The following is a 16,627-nucleotide window of genomic DNA, read 5'->3' on the forward strand; positions in this document are numbered from 1 at the left end:
CAATTCTGTCAGATAATACTCAGTTTCTTCCTGAAAATGATTGCAATCACAAATTCTTTGGTATTATTCTCTTCATTTAATTTGTCTTCAATGAAAAAAACACAAAAAGAATTGTCCTAAAGCCAAATTGGATATAATTCCACATCAAACCTAAAAAAGGGGGTGGACAAAAGTATTGGCACCCTTTGAAAAATCATGTGATGCTTCTCTTCTCTAATTCGTGTAATTAACAGCACCTGTAACTTACCTGTGGCACCTAACAGGTGTTGGCAATAACTAAATCACACCTGCAGCCAGTTAACATGGATTAAAGCTGACTCAACCTCTGTCCTGTGTCCTTGTGTGCACCACACTGAGCATGGAGAAAAGAAAGAAGACCAAAGAACTGTCTGAGGACTTGAGAAACCAAATTGTGAGGAAGCATGAGCAATCTCAAGGCTACAAGTCCATCTCCAAAGACCTGAATGTTCCTGTGTCTTCCGTGCGCAGTGTCATCAAGAAGTTTAAAGCCCATGGCACTGTGGCTAACCTCCCTAGATGTGGACTGAAAAGAAAAATTGACGAGAGATTTCAACGCAAGATTGTGCGGATGGTAGGATACCCAGGAAGACCCCACTTCTTACCCTGAGACATAAAAAAGCCAGGCTGGAGTTTTCCAAAAAACTTACCTGAGAAAGCCTAAAACGTTTTGGAAGAATTTTCTCTGGTCAGATGAGACAAAAGTAGAGCTTTTTGGGAAAAAGCATCAACATAGAGTGTACAGGAAAAAAAAAGAGGCATTCAAAGAAAAGAACACGGTCCCTACAGTCAAACATGGCGGAGGTTCCCTGATGTTTTGGGGTTGCTTTGCTGCCTCTGGCACTGGACTGCTTGACCGTGTGCATGGCATTATGAAGTCTGAAGACTACCAACAAATTTTGCAGCATAATGTAGGGCCCAGTGTGAGAAAGCTGGGTCTCCCTCAGAGGTCATGGGTCTTCCAGCAGGACAATGACCCAAAACACACTTCCAAAAGCACTATAAAATGGTTTTAGAGAAAGCACTGGAGACTTCTAAGGTGGCCAGCAATGAGTCCAGACCTGAATCCCATAGACAACCTGTGGAGAGATCTCAAAATGGCAGTTTGGAGAAGGCATCCTTCAAATATCAAGGACCTGGAGCAGTTTGCCAAAGAAGAATGGTCTACAATTCCAGCAGAGCATTGTAAGAAACTCATTGATGGTTACCGGAAGCGTTTTTTTGCAGTTATTTTGGCTAAAGGTTGTGCAACCAAGTATTAGGCTGAGGGTGCCAATACTTTTGTCTGGCCCTTTTTTGGAGTTTTGTGTGAAATGATCAATGATTTGATTTTTGCTTCATTCTCTTTTGTGTTTTTTCCTTGCAAGCAAATTAAATGAAGATAATAATACCAAAGAATTTGTGATTGCAATCATTTTCAGGAAGAAACTGAGTATTATCTGACAGAATTGCAGGGGTGCCAATACTTTTGGCCAGCACTGTATGTATTGTGGTGCAGCGGCATTGCTATAATGATCTAGTATGTCTGTTTAGGCTATTTCCTCCCCCTCAGCTGACTGGTCACATGACTGTGACATCACACAGGTCCTTTTGCTCACAGAAGGTATGGACACGTGACTGTGAGATAAGCACAGGTCCTGTGGCTGTGTCTACAGGATATATAAAAACCTGGTGAGTTGAGCAGAGTGCAGTGTACCTGTGAGAGAGGCATGAGGCCTGTTCCCCGGGTGGGTGGGACACTGTTTGTCTGAAGCCTAGTGAGGCCGGGTGAAGCCTGGATCCCGTGTGGATGTCAGTAAGCCTTTGGAGGGCCAGAGGCTAGAGACCCCATCTGGGAAACAAATGGACCAAAGCAGCTAAAGCCCGACGTAGGTAATACTATTTGTGTTATGGACATTTTCATGGACATTGTTTTATTATTACCTTGCGGGAGGCTGTAACTAGAGCCAAGTGGGCCGGTCTGCCACTTGGGCTCGTGGACTTTATATCTGTGTCGGTGGGCCACGGAGTTGGACCCGGAAATCAGCAGCTTATGGAGTTAATAAACTGCTGACTTGAGAAATACCGGAAAATATGGCAGGTGTGTTTTAAATTGACGCAGCGAAGCGAGTATCCCCCAGGATAATGACAAGCGCTGCCTTACATGTGGTTTGAGAGCGCGGGCAGCTGCAGTCTGGTTGCTGGGAGCATCTGCAGTCTGGTTGCTGGGAGCAACTGTGAAGGTCGTCGTCGCACTCAAACCTGGTTTGCTGTGGCTCGGCGGGGCTCACGAAGGTCAAAGCATCTGGCTACAACTCGGCGGGGTTGTGAAGGTCGTTGTCACACTCAAACCTGGTTTGCTGTGGCTCGGCGGGGCTCACGAAGTCAAAGCATCTTGCTGCAACTCGGCGGGGTTGCGAAGATTGACATCGCTCTCAAATCCTGTTTTGCGGTGGCTCGGCGGGGCCACGAAGATTTTTTCGGGGGGAGCGGTGAAGTTCAAGTGTGAACAGTGTACCGTGATGGCTGTGTGCAAAGCAACAGAGGTGTCTGGAGCTAATGAGCGTTTGAAGGGACGGTTGGGTCCGGAGCAGGTATTTGAGAAACTGTTACTGGACATGGTGCGGGAACCGCAGGAGCTGTGGGCACCATATAGAATGGTGGCCGTGGACCATTCTATGGACCCTCCGGGGGCGCCCGTGTTGTCCCAGAGTGCCCGGGGAGGTGGTAAGAGGTCTTGTGAACTGAGTCCTAAGACTGTCGCTGATGTTTTTTGTAAAAATTCCCTTACAGGTGTGGTTGTACAAAAGGGGGCGGAGTCTAAAAAGGGGTGGATTTTCACAAGAGCGTAGAGTGTGGAAAACTGGAAATTGTTGATGGTGGGTTGGTACCTCCTAGAAATGACAATTTGACCGTTGAGAACGGTGTGACTCCAGTGGAGGGGGTTGAAGTCAAAGTGGGAGGTGACCTGGTAGTCCACAACATCATGGGGAGTGACACAGACCTGATAGCTGACGGTGACACTACGGAAGTAGGAGAGGTCAGTCAGGAGGGACTAGACGAGGGGAGAGAGTCCACATCTCGACGTAGACGGCGCAAGGGCCACAGAAAGGTTGCTCCTGTAGTCTTGACTAAAAGTGAAAATAAAGAAAATGTAATGGTGTGTGCCGTTGTTACAAGGGTGGATCCTACTTCAGAGGCAGAAGAGGAGGTGACGGACCTGGAGAACGTGTCCTCAGACCAGCAGAGCCTGGAGTCTGAACGGCAGAGGGTATTCCAGGTTGTGAAGGACTTACGGCGAAGTCTAAAGGAAAGCAACGAGGAAGTTGTCCAGTGGAAGGAGATGTTCCACGCAATTAAGGAGGACCGCCGCAAAATTAAGGAGGAGGTTTCGCAGTTGAAACTTGAGAAGGAGACGCGGCAGGATGGAGTTTCTGGACGTCATCCGGAACTAGAACGACTGCGCGAACAGTTCAACCAGGAGCTGTGTGAATCTAAAAAGGAGTATGATGAACTCATGAGGGAGCTGCAGCAGTTCCAGGACCAAGTAAAGCCTCTAATGCAGGAGAAGGAGCGACTGGAGGACTCTGTACCAGCGAGACCAGGAGCTATCCGCCCTGAAAGAAGCAATAAAAGTTGAAGTGTCTGCTCACGACCATGAGGCAGAAAAGAGGCATGAAAGGTTCAGTGAGGAACTGCAACAGATTAGGAGAGATTATGAGGACCTCCTCAAGCTTAAAGGAAAACTAGAGGAGGGTAAGGCGGATGCAGAGCAAGAGCGCCAAGTGGTTGAGACCACTCTGCAAGATATCCGTGAGGAGAATGATGATCTCCGGGGAAAGACCCTAGATCTGGAAGCTCAGGTGAAGGAGCTACAGATGTCCTGTGATACCCTCCAGAAGGCGGAGACGTACCTTAAGGAAACAGTCAGCAAGATGGAAGCTGAGCGAGAGAAGATGGAGGAGTCCATCGGAAAAGCCACAGACCAGAGCCAGGAGTTGACCGCTGGTGATGGGAGGTATGAAGCAGATACCTCCTCGAGTGATGTGAGCTCTGATGATTCGGTGGATGTCGGAGCCGAGATCAAGCAGCTCAAGGAGTTGCTACAAGCCCAGTGGACGCAAGAGAAGCGTGAGAGACTGGCTATTGAGAGCCGAGTGGGCACATTGGAGACGGAGAGGTCTGAGAGAGCTCTCCTGCTGGAAGAGCAGTTGAAGCAGGAAGAGCTTCAGAGATGGACTGCTGAGAGGCGAGTAACTGAGCTAAAAGGAGAAGTTTTAGAGCTCTAAGGCCGCCTAGCAAAGTGTCACGCGGTGAACGAGGTCTCCTTGGAGAAGGGAAAAGGCAAACAAGTTGCACTTACTCCCTTAGACCATGAGAAGGTGGACCTGAGGAGAGCTAAGAGTATGGTGTTGAAAGATAATGGTGAAGTGGAGGTGGTCAAGATGAAAAGTTGAGAAGTTGTAGCTGTGAGTCCGCTCAGGGGAAGCATCCAGGGTGAAGAAGCTGGAAGTCAGTTGTCCCTGAAACCTGAGCTGGTTGATCATCTGGAAACCACTGGTGAGACCGAAACGTCTCGGTACAAGTGCCTCGTAGATGTACCCGAGGACCTGAGGGAAGAATGCACCCGTGAGTTCGTGCATGAGGAGTTTAAGAAGGCCGTGGGAGCCTGGAAGGTGTACTTGACCTCAGAGGCCAAACAGCTGGTGGTCCTGTCCACGACCTGAAGTCACAGTGAAGAGGGTGGCAATCCTGAGTGACATACATTGGCGATGTATTCGCACGAAGCGGTTTCTCCGGTTGAAGACTGAGCAAGCCGCTAGACAACTGGAGCTGATGAGAGAGGCTCACAGTCTGCTAGAAGAGGTCATCCGGGTGCCTCATGTTCTGGTGAGAGAGCTCATTGGGAGAAATGGCCGAGCCATGCAGATGATGGTGAAGAAGTCTGGTGTGGTGAGCAATCCACATGATCGTCAGGACTGGATACCGGATGAAGACGGCATGGTGTCATTCTACGCTATAGGAACGGAGAAAGTCTGGCATATATGAGCATGCTGGTGGAGTACCGAGTGACCTACCTGCGAGAGGTGGAACAATTGAGTCTCGCTAGACTGCGAGTAGATGGACAGCATCATCTGAGCAGTAGAGGATGGCAGCCGTCTGGAAATGGTGGGACCCGACAGAGAAGGGGGCCCCTAAATAACAGAACACCTGAAGTTAGGGACCCTTCAAGGTGTCCTGAGAGTAGTGGGCGTGGGTTTAGAGGTAGTGAGACCTCCAGTAACTCAGGTGTGGGTGGCCCATACAAACGACCCAATAGAGGACTGGACAATATGGAGTCGAACCAGACCTTAGGTACAAGGACATGTGAGTTGCACTGCCGTATTGACCGCTGGGAGCGGGGGAGACCTGACAGGGTTTCGACTGACCGCTGGGAGCGGGGGAGGCCTGACAAGGTTACGACCCGGAAAGGTGACCTGACGAAGTCAGTGACATTGACAGATGGGAGGTCCCTAAGGAATGGGCTAATGTCAATGAATAATGTTCCAGGGGCTGGACAACGTAAGGGTCAAGTGCATGGTCTCTGTGAACTGTGGGTTTTAAACTGTTGTGTATATTATGTGTTCAACCCCACAGGTTTGAACAGAGGGGGGGAATATGTGGTGCAGCGGCATTGCTATAATGATCTAGTATGTCTATTTAGGCTATTTCCTCCCCCTCAGCTGACTGGTCACATGACTGTGACATCACACAGGTCCTTTTGCTCACAGAAGGTATGGACACGTGACTGTGAGATAAGCACAGGTCCTGTGGCTGTGTCTACAGGATATATAAAAACCTGGTGAGTTAAGCAGTGTGCAGTGTACCTGTGAGAGAGGCATGAGGCCTGTTCCCCGGGTGGGTGGGACACTGTTTGTCTGAAGCCTAGTGAGGCCGGGTGAAGCCTGGATCCCGTGTGGATGTCAGTAAGCCTTGGAGGGCCAGAGGCTAGAGACCCCATCTGGGAAACAAATGGACCAAAGCAGCTAAAGCCCGACGTAGGTAATACTATTTGTGTTATGGACATTTTCATGGACATTATTTTATTATTACCTTGCGGGAGGCTGTAACTAGAGCCAAGTGGGCCGGTCTGCCACTTGGGCTCGTGGACTTTATATCTGTGTCGGTGGGCCACGGAGTTGGACCCGGAAATCAGCAGTTTATGGAGTTAATAAACTGCTGACTTGAGAAATACCGGAAAATATGGCAGGTGTGTTTTAAATTGACGCAGCGAAGCGAGTATCCCCCAGGATAATGACAAGCGCTGCCTTACAGTATATATAATGTGTGTGTATAAATATATATATATTTATATATATTGCAGAGTACCACTTCTGTCCTGTATACTGGGCATAATTCTCTATGTATTATCCTTTATATACACTGGATAGTACCAATTCTCCTGCACTGTATACTGGGTGTAATTCTCAGTATCTGTATATACACACTGCACTGCTAAAATAAAATGTATAATAATAATAATGTGAGTGGTTTCCCCTCTGAAACTTACCACTCCCAGCAGGCCCTGTCAGATTTAACCCTTCAGGGTTTACTGGGAGTTGTAGGTTTGTTACTGCACTGATGATGCGGGGACAGGTATTGCATCCGAGCCCACAGCACCAAGTCATTCACACTGTAAGGCTATTTTCACACTTGCGTTGTGAAATCCGTCCAACTCTTCTGCCTGGAAAGAGTCGGATAGATTTCACAAAATTCCAGCACTTTCCTGATACAGCCTGATGCTCCCTTTGACTATAAAGGGAGGCTGGTCGTGAGCCAGCAAAATAGGCAAGCGCGCTGCTACATTGACTGTGCTCTATACATGCCAGGTGCAGGCTGTATAATACAGCAGGCACCGAACTGCAAAGATCAGGGCTGGCGATGCCACCATACCCGGTTATTTAAACCCTCAGATGCCACGTTCAATAGCAATTGTAGAATCTGTGACGTAAAGCAGAGGGAGGCGACTCATATTGGAGCAGTGAAATCGCCTCTGCCTGGCACATTCCCATGGTAAGCTGTAACAGGTACCTGTGTATAATTTAAGGAAAAAATGCTGGGATGATCTTCATGATTTTTTACCATATTTTTGCATCCTGCTTTTATAAACAGAGGTTTCATACTTGCTCCCTACCGCTGAGGTCCTCCATGCCTCTTGCATGTCAATGCTCTGGGTCTCGCTGTGCTTATATCTGCCACAGCAATGGCCACATGCTCCACTGCAGTCAATGACTGGCTTCACATGTCACCACTGAAACCAGTTATTGGCTCCTGTGCCGGCTGTGATAGATGGAAACACTATGTGGACTGTTCCATGGACATGGAGAAGGTGATGTAGAAGACCGTAGCGGTGCATAGCGGGTAAGGACCTATTCACATTTCAATTTTTCACTGACATGTGTTGTCCACATTTCTCATTTGCAGCACGCATACACATTGATTTTAATGTGTGTTCACATATCAGTGTTGTTTTACGGACCATGGGTCAATGAAAAAAATTCATGAACACATGCACTATTTTTGGTCCGTGATGCGGACCAAACACACACACACTAAATTCTATGGGTCTGTGAAAATCACGGGAATGACATCCATGTTTGGTCCGTTTTTAACAGATAGATGCATTGGAAATTATTTTCTGAGCTGAGCAGTGTCCATGGAATACGGATGACCCATTGAGGGCACACAGACGTGAAACGGACCCTTCATGGATGAAACGTACACATTTTAGACACGGTGTGAACAGTGCCTAGGTACGAATCTTCTGTTTAGACAGGCATGCTGAGGGCACTTGCTAGAAAATAATTTTTCCAGAACATCCCCTTTACAGGTCAAAGTACGCTGCAAACAGTACAATTACAAAATAAGACAATATACAACCGTTTCCTCTTTACAATGAAAGAACTAATAGTATTACATGTTCTTTTATGTAGGACCAATGTGAATGCTGTGCATTGTGAACAAGCAAGAGCTGAGAATACTGCGTAGACCACCGGATCAGTTGGTAGCCAGTTATAAAGTGATACAGGGTAGGTGATACACGAAATCTAGTATTGATAGCTAGCTTTTTGTTTTACTGGTAGAACATTGACTCAGAAATACAATGAATACTAAATGGAATTTAGGCTAGTTTCACACAAGTGAATCTACTGTGTGAAACACGCTGCTGGTATATCCGCTCTGGAGGAAGATCGTGCCGGCATTACACTTACATATACTCATATACAATGCCCAGCGCTTCCTCCTGTTCTGTAATGTAGTGACAAGCTGCAAATTGCATCTCGTTAGATTACAGAGCTGTAGTGTGGGCGCCTAGAGTCAATTACCCTGGTGGGCCCTAGGCACCCCAGTCCGACCCTGGCAATATTATTATCCTTTTGTCATAATATCATCACATAATTGTGTTATCTTCATTGTGCTTTATACAGATAACACCATGCTGTTTTGCACCATCTTGTGGCCTTTTTTGAGTATTACGCTCCCACTATGCACAGTGTTGATTTCTCTCTATGAACTATGAATGCTACACTACTTTTGCAGATTGCCCCGGTGGCACGCATTCTCATCTGGTGCCCTGCCAGTTCTCTTCCTGTATCTTTTGTTCCCTTCGGCGTCACAATCCAGTTTGTGTCACGGTCGGTCATGTGATGTGGGTCGAGGCAAGCTCCCGGACTTCACCAGTTCACGCATGCGTCACTACACTCTGCGTCCCTCTCCTATTGGCTAGCGCAGCATTTTTATTCTCTCTCTTCCTGTGATGTGTCGGGGTGGGCACATTGTAAGGCAGCTCCTGCTGTGAACAAAGTATGCAGTAAACTCATTTTTTCTCATCCATCCTGAGTGTACGCTATTTGACCGTGCCATGTATGGGAATATATATATATACCTTTTACCCCAATCTTGTATACTTGACCATTATTTAGTCCCCATACCCCCGTATATTCTCATAGCATCATCAATAGTATACATGTATTTTTACACATATTTGCTTATATATATTTCAGATGATGGTTATATACAGTATACTGTATTTGTGATTTTATACTAAGCAGTGAGTCTCCTTTACATTTTACTATTTATATGTGTGATCTGCACCATCTTCCTGTTTTTGTATGTCCACTGCACCTTTTTACTTCATCAATAAAGTTAATCTTTTATGACATTTATTTATGAATCGCTATATTGACTTAATTATTATTTTTTTGTCCCTTCTATTAGTCTGTTGGCGCTAATGTCTGAGATATATGTACACACACTTATTATCCTCTAACATCAGAAGCACAGCGCACTTTATCCAGGACCAACAGGAATATACCTCGAGTGTCCTTATTGTTATATATATGACTCACCCCCAGGGCCATGGGGTACTCGACAGCCGAGCCTTATGGCTGCTTTTGGGGGAGATCACGGTGGCTGGCCCGGTCCGTAACCCAGGGCGGGTCAGTGTAAAAAGGGGGATAATTTGTAGGGGAATTTGCCGTGACGCCACCTGCGGTGTCTGGTGAGGATCACCAGCGCTGCAACAGTCCTCTGAGGCAAATGTTAGGACAGCTTGTGATGGATCGGCTCCCCACAGGTGGAGCAGGCCTCAGGGCAGTGTAGATAAATGGAGGAGGTGTGCTGGGCGTTATAGTGCAGGGAGGGAAATGGCACCGGCGAAATAAAGGAGCGGAGGCAGCTCAGTGCAGTCATCCAAGATTTACTCACAGTTCTTAGACAGTCCACAGGTGCACTGTACCGGCGCAAGCCTCCCGCGTCGCACTGCGTTCACCGGGCAAGGGTTCAGTCCTTCCTCAGGCAGCTCGGGTGTACCTGGCAGAACCCCACTTTCATATGTACCTTCCTAGACCGACTTCACGTTGGGTCTTTACTCCCTCCTGCCCTGCGCTTCCCACTATGAATCCTGTTCGGGTGCTGCGAGCCCCCCCTGTCCGTCGGAGTTGCACAGACCTGCTTGACCTTACTAGGATTGGGGTGGGGGGTTCGACTACTGGCTATAGAAGCCTCCGTTTTTTCCAGCCGAGGCTTGAAGCTGCACGACTGGGCCAGGGGCCGGTCCCCTTCTTGTGGCCTAGATCCTCCTGACACTTGGCAGGTTCGGGGTGTACGGGTGCCGCCTGCACTCGCCGTACCCCCTAGGATCCCTTCTGCAGGACGGAGCTTACTCCCTGCTCCCCTCCTGGGCCTCTGTCCTAGGCCCTTGTAGTGGAGCAGAGCTCCTACAGAGACTCTGCTCCCAGACTGTTCCTCTGAACTGTCCCTAGAACACTGATCTCTTCAGACTTGGGCCTCACTGGCTAGGCCCGCCTCTGGAGCAGAGCTCCTGTAGAGGCTCTGATCCTCTCACTCTCCTCCTCTGACTGAACACACTCTCTCTAAGATGGCTTCCCTATTTATACTCCTATCAAAGTGCTTTCTCTAACTACTTCCTCCACCCACACCCACTACTGGTTCCCCCCATCCAGCCAGGGACAAGGCTCAGCAGCTGCGCTCTGCATGTTGCCCCCCCAGCCGGCCTGGAGTAGGGTAGTGTTGGATGCAGGTGTTTGGGGTTCCGTGCAGCACTCCCACCTTACCTGAGAGAAGGGAGACACCACACCTCGGGGTGAGGTGCAGTACTTCTGTGGCGACTGAACCCTCAGGGGCGCCATATATATACCGTATATAATTAAAAATAAAAAAACAGAATATCCTCCCGCCATTTTTACTTTTTCAGTTCTTTTATTGTACTCTAATGAATTTACATTTTTTAACTACCTGATTCTTGTCATTCCCTTTCTCCTTTTACCCCAGCCCTGTTACAAGCGCAAGTCTGTATATATCAGATATATACCATTTTATCTACTTTACCCATTAGACGACTGTGGTAATCGTCCTTTCTTGCAGCAGGTTTCAAGGGCTCAACTGCAAGCACCACCATCCTTTTTATTACTTAATTTCTGAGTACAGATCACCATAAAAAACACGAATCTGTCAATGAGTTTATGGGAAAAAGCAAACAAGTTATGGACTGTGGAAGAGATATATGTGACCAAAATGAACACTCATTTCCAGCAGATGATACCTATGACCTATCCCTACACTAAATACAGCTAACAGCGGTATTAATAGGGAATAGAATAGATGTTACCTTGATATTTTTTTTAGGTTGCAGCAGCAAGGACTATAAGGCAATAATTCTTGACTAGATGCCTGTAATAGCTATCCCTACTGCGACAGCTCAAACTACATGAACTACAGATAAGAACGGTATTATTAGAGAATATAATCTATTTGAATTAGCCCTGAAAAAAGCTATTAGTTTAACGTAGCAGCACCAAGGACTGTTATTTCATCAACCCTGCTGGGGAATATAGTGGAGCATTTCGTATCTACTCAGCCTAATATGGAGGAGACCAGGATCTTCTATACTTACTGTACAAAGTCTCCTGTCCTGGCTGTGACATCCTGTATGCAGTGTGAGAACTCCCAATGTGACGACCACCTGACAGCCCACAACAAGGCACTGGATCATATACTAATAGAATCCGGCTCTTTTGGTTTCCAAAAATGCTCCCTCAACAAGAAGATGGAGCCTCAGAAAAGCATTTTTTACTATTAATAAGGAGTGGGTGTCCTAGACTGGTAATGCATGCGCTTTAAGGACTGCCAAAAATTAGAAGGAGGCACTCCAATACCTCTTTGAAGAGACGTAGTGGAGGGACTCAGAAAACCTTTTTTTCCCATTATTAATGAGTGGGTATCCTAGACTGATAATGCGCATGCACTAAGTGCATGGGCTGGAAAACATTTAGGCTATGTGCCCACGTTTCGGACCTGAAGCATATTTTTTACGCTTCTCCCTGGCGGGAAAATCGCATGCGGATATTACATGCGGTTTTCCCGCCAGGTAGAAGCGTTTGTGAGGCGTCTTTGCATGCATTTCCGCATGCGGGTTATCAAGCACTTCTCCAAGCATCACTTGGAAAAGTGCTTGACAACTTGTTCAGAATGGTAAAAAATAAACTTTATACTCACCTTCTGATGCATTCTCTGCCCCGTCCGGAGGCTTGAGCGGCTCACGCTGTTGTGTGCAGGACCTGCGGTGACGTCATTGTGTCATGTGGTGGGTCACATGACTCAATGACGTGGCAGGTCCTTCAGACAACAGCGCGACGGAGGGAAAACATCAGAAGATAAGTATAAACTTTATTTTATTCTTTTTTTTTACAGGTTCTTTGGTACCCAGGTCTGGATGAGAGTCTCCTCTCATCCAGACTTGGGTACCATCCGCACATTGATTCCGCTGCGCTTCCGCAAAATTAATGAACATGCTGCGGATTTTTGACCGCAGCATATACGCTGCGGAAAAATCCGCAGCATGGGCATTGACATTGCGGAATGCCATTGGGGACCATGGGGTGCGGATATACATGCGTTTTTCAAGCGTTTACGCTGCGGAAATTCCGCAGCATATACACTTGAAAAACGCTACGTGGGCACACAGCCTTACCCCCGGAGGGGGTATACATTTATATCAGAAAATGTTAGCGATAGGCCTCTCAAAATTCTCAATGCGGGTATTATAAACACCCTTAAAAGATTTATAGTAAGGGTAGCATGATCACCCTGTTGATATGGTGGTGGAGGAGAAGGAGGAGGAGGACATAAAAAGGTCAACCTGTCAGCATTTTCAGATGAGAGGCGGATGTGCCTATCAGTTATAATTTTCCCGGCGGCACTAAAAACCCGCTCTGACAAAACGCTAGCAGCAGGGCAGGTCAGGACATCCAAGGTGTAGAGAGACAGTACATGCCATGTGTCCAGCTTGGATACCCAATAGTTGTAAGGCACAGAGGAATCATGAAGGACGCTGGTACAGTCAGCAAGGTACTCAGCATCTTCCAAAACTTTTCCCTCCTTGTCAGAGTACACCAGACATCTGGGCCTGGGCGCTGGGAGGGTTTGAGAAAACTGTCCCAGACCTTTTTTAGTGTTCCCCTGCCTCTGCTCCATCTGGTGTGTGTCTCAATCGTCAGTACTCCTTTGTTGTCTAAGGAACTGTGACCTCTGCTGCCTGCGTTGTCAGATGGAATTTTTTTTTTAATAATTCCTCAACTAGGGCCTTCGAGTACTGCAACATTTTATTAGACCTCTCCGCCACGGGAAGGAGAGATGGAAAGTTCTCATTGTAGCGTAGGTCTAGAAGGGTGACCAACCAGTAATTAGTGTTGGCCAAAATGCATATAACGTGAGGGTCGCAGGAAATGCAGTGGAACATAAACTCAGCCATGTGTGTTAGACTGCCAACAGCCAAGACTTCTGTCCCCACCAAGAGGACACCTGTCCATCTTCTCCACCTCGTCCTTCCTCTACTCCTCCTCTTCAGGCCATCCTCACTGTACTGATTGGATGAAGGTGGTGTGGGTAGTACCGTCTGTAGCTCAGGCAACCAGTGTTATGATCAGCTACAGGGACTAAGGAAAGACAGGATATCTGTCCCTACAATAAAACTAAACTAGATCCCTACGATGTAACGGGGAACCTGATCCTGCGATCAGACCCGCTAAAGTCCTCGGCTAGTCTGTACGAAGACCTATAGATGTGAGGGAGGGATCCCTACAAGAACTAGGGACTGGGATAAGTTGGACACCTCCTAGCAGAAATAGTAGCAGTCAAAGACAAACCCACAACAAAAAGCATAGAGGTCAGAAGACCTAGCAAAACTAACAGAGAACGGCAACAGAGCACCAAGCTAGCTCAAGAGTAGTAAATACAATGAAGTCCAGCAAGGCCAGGAGGGCGGAGCCGGATAAAATAGGCAAAAATGGTCATGTGACCAGCAAACTAAAAAAAAACTAACAGGAGAGCTCTAACAACCAGCTCCTTAACTCCTCCTCCTCCTCATTATGTATATAGTTAGGTCCATATATATTTGGACAGAGACAACATTTTTCTAATTTTGGTTCTAGACATTACCACAATGAATTTTAAACAAAACAATTTAGATGCATTTGAAGTTCAGACTTTCAGCTTTCATTTGAGGGTATCCACATTAAAATTGGATGAAGGGTTTAGGAGTTTCAGCTCCTTAACATGTGCCACCCTGTTTTTAAAGGGACCAAAAGTAATTGGACAATTGACTCCAAGGTTATTTCATGGACAGGTGTGGGCAATCCTTTCGTTATGTCATTCTCAATTAAGCAGATAAAAGGCCTGGAGTTGATTTGAGGTGTGGTGCTTGCATTTGGAAGGTTTTTCTGTGAAGTAAACATGCGGTCAAAGGAGCTCTCCATGCAGGTGAAACAAGCCATCCTTAAGCTGCAAAAAACAGAAAAACCCATCCGAGAAATTGCTACAATATTAGGAGTGGCAAAATCTACAGTTTGGTACATCCTGAGAAAGAAAGAAAGCTCTGGTGAACTCATCAATGCAAAAAGACCTGGGCGCCCACGGAAGACAACAGTGGTGGATGATCGCAGAATAATCTCCATGGTGAAGAGAAACCCCTTCACAACAGCCAACCAAGTGAACAACACTCTCCAGGAGGTAGGCGTATCAATATCCAAATCTACCATAAAGAGAAGACTGCATGAAAGTAAATACAGAGGTTCACTGCACGGTACAAGCCACTCATAAGCATCAAGAATAAAAAGGCTAGACTGGACTTTGCTAAAAAAACATCTAAAAAAGCCAGCACCGTTCTGGAAGAACATTCTTTGGACAGATGAAACCAAGATCAACCTCTACCAGAATGATGGAAAGAGAAAAGTATGGCGAAGGCGTGGTACAGCTCATGATCCAAAGCATACCACATCATCTGTAAAACACGGCGGAGACAGTGTGATGGCTTGGGCATGCATGGCTGCTAGTGGCACTGGGTCACTAGTGTTTATTTATGATGCGACACAGGACAGAAGCAGCCGAATGAATTCTGAAGTATTCAGAGCCATACTGTGTGCTCAGATCCAGCCAAATGCAGCCAAACTGATTGGTCGTCGTTTCATACTACAGATGGACAATGACCCAAAGCAACCCAGGAGTTTATTAAAGCAAGGAAGTGGAATATTCTTGAATGGCCAAGTCAATCACCTGATCTCAACCCAATTGAGCATGCATTTCACTTGTTAAAGACTAAACTTCAGACAGAAAGGCCCACAAACAAACAGCAACTGAAAACCACCGCAGTGAAGGCCTGGTAGAGCATCAAAAAGGAGGAAACACAGCATCTGGTGATGTCCATGAGTTCAAGACTTCAGGCAGTCATTGCCAACAAAGGGTTTTCAACCAAGTACTAGAAATGAACATTTTATTTACAATTATTTCATCTGTCCAATTACTTTTGGTCCCTTTAAAAACAGGGTGGCACATGTTAAGGAGCTGAAACTCCTAAACCCTTCATCCAATTTTAATGTGGATACCCTCAAATGAAAGCTGACAGTCTGAACTTCAACTGCATCTGAATTGTTTTGTTTAAAATTCATTGTGGTAATGTCTAGAACCAAAATTAGAAAAATGTTGTCTCTGTCCAAATATATAACTGTATGTCCCTCAATTTTGTTATATGTCACCCATCCTGGTAAACAGTTGAAACCAGAAGTTTACATACACTAAGATTACTATGCCTTTAAACAATTCTGGACTGCCCATATGATGATGTCATGTGTTTGTAAGCTTCTATTTTTTTGGCAACATCTGAGTTAATTAGAGACACACCTGTGGATGTACTTTAATGCACACCTGAAACGCACTGCTTCTTTGTATAGCATCATGGAAATATCTAAAGAAATTAGCCAAGATATCAGGAAGAGAATTGTGGACTTGCACAAGTCTGGCTCATCCTTGAGTACAATTTCAAGATACCTGAAGGTGCCTCATTCATCTGTGCAAACAATTATATGCAAGTACAAACAAAATGGGAATGTCCAGCCATCATACCACTCAGGAAGGAAACGGTTCTGTGTCCCAGAGATGAACATGCTTTAGTCCAACATGTGCATATCAACCCAAGGACAAAAACAAAAGACCTTATGAAGATGATGGTGGAAGCTGGTAAGATTGTGTCAATATCCACAGTGAAACGAGTACTGTATCAATATGGGCTGAAAGGCCACTCTGCCAGGAAGAAGCCATTACTCCAAAAGAAACATAAAAAGCCAGATTAATGTTTGCAACGCACAGGAGCAAAGACCTTAATTTTTGGATACATGTCCTGTGGTCATAATGACCATCATTACGTTTGAAGGAAAAAGGGAGAAGCTTGGAAGCCTAAAAATACCATCCCAAATGTGAAACACATGGGTGGCAGCATCATGTTGTGCGGTTGTTTTGCTGCAGGAGGGACTGGTGCACTTCACAAAATAGATGGCATCATGAGAAAAGAAGATTATGTGGCAATACTGAAGCAACATCTTAAGACATCAGCCAGGAAGTTAAAGCTTTGGCATAAATTGGTCTTCCAATTGGACAATGACCCGACGCATACTGACAAAATGGTAACAAAGTGGCTTAAGGATATCAAAGTCAATGTTTTGGAGTGACCATTACAAAGCCCTGATCTCAATCCTATAGAAAATTTATGAGCAAAGCTGAAAACGAAGGTGCGAGCAAG

General features: G+C 46.2%; 1 long non-coding RNA gene across 1 annotated transcript in view; it reads left to right on the forward strand.

Annotated features, from left to right (window-relative positions):
• The first annotated feature begins 5,757 nt into the window (after window positions 1-5,757).
• Window positions 5,758-16,627, forward strand: part of LOC141214456 (uncharacterized) — a 32,872-nt gene continuing 22,002 nt past the window's right edge. Inside the window, exons 1-2 of the long non-coding RNA XR_012283679.1 lie at window positions 5,758-5,839; window positions 7,971-8,066. This is a non-coding gene — a long non-coding RNA (uncharacterized lncRNA). The remainder of the gene's footprint in view (window positions 5,840-7,970; window positions 8,067-16,627) is intronic.

Source organism: Phyllobates terribilis, unplaced genomic scaffold, assembly GCF_046119375.1.
Source record: "Phyllobates terribilis strain yellow unplaced genomic scaffold, ASM4611937v1 Scaffold_222__1_contigs__length_3263388, whole genome shotgun sequence".
Classification (NCBI taxonomy): Eukaryota; Metazoa; Chordata; class Amphibia; order Anura; family Dendrobatidae; genus Phyllobates; species Phyllobates terribilis.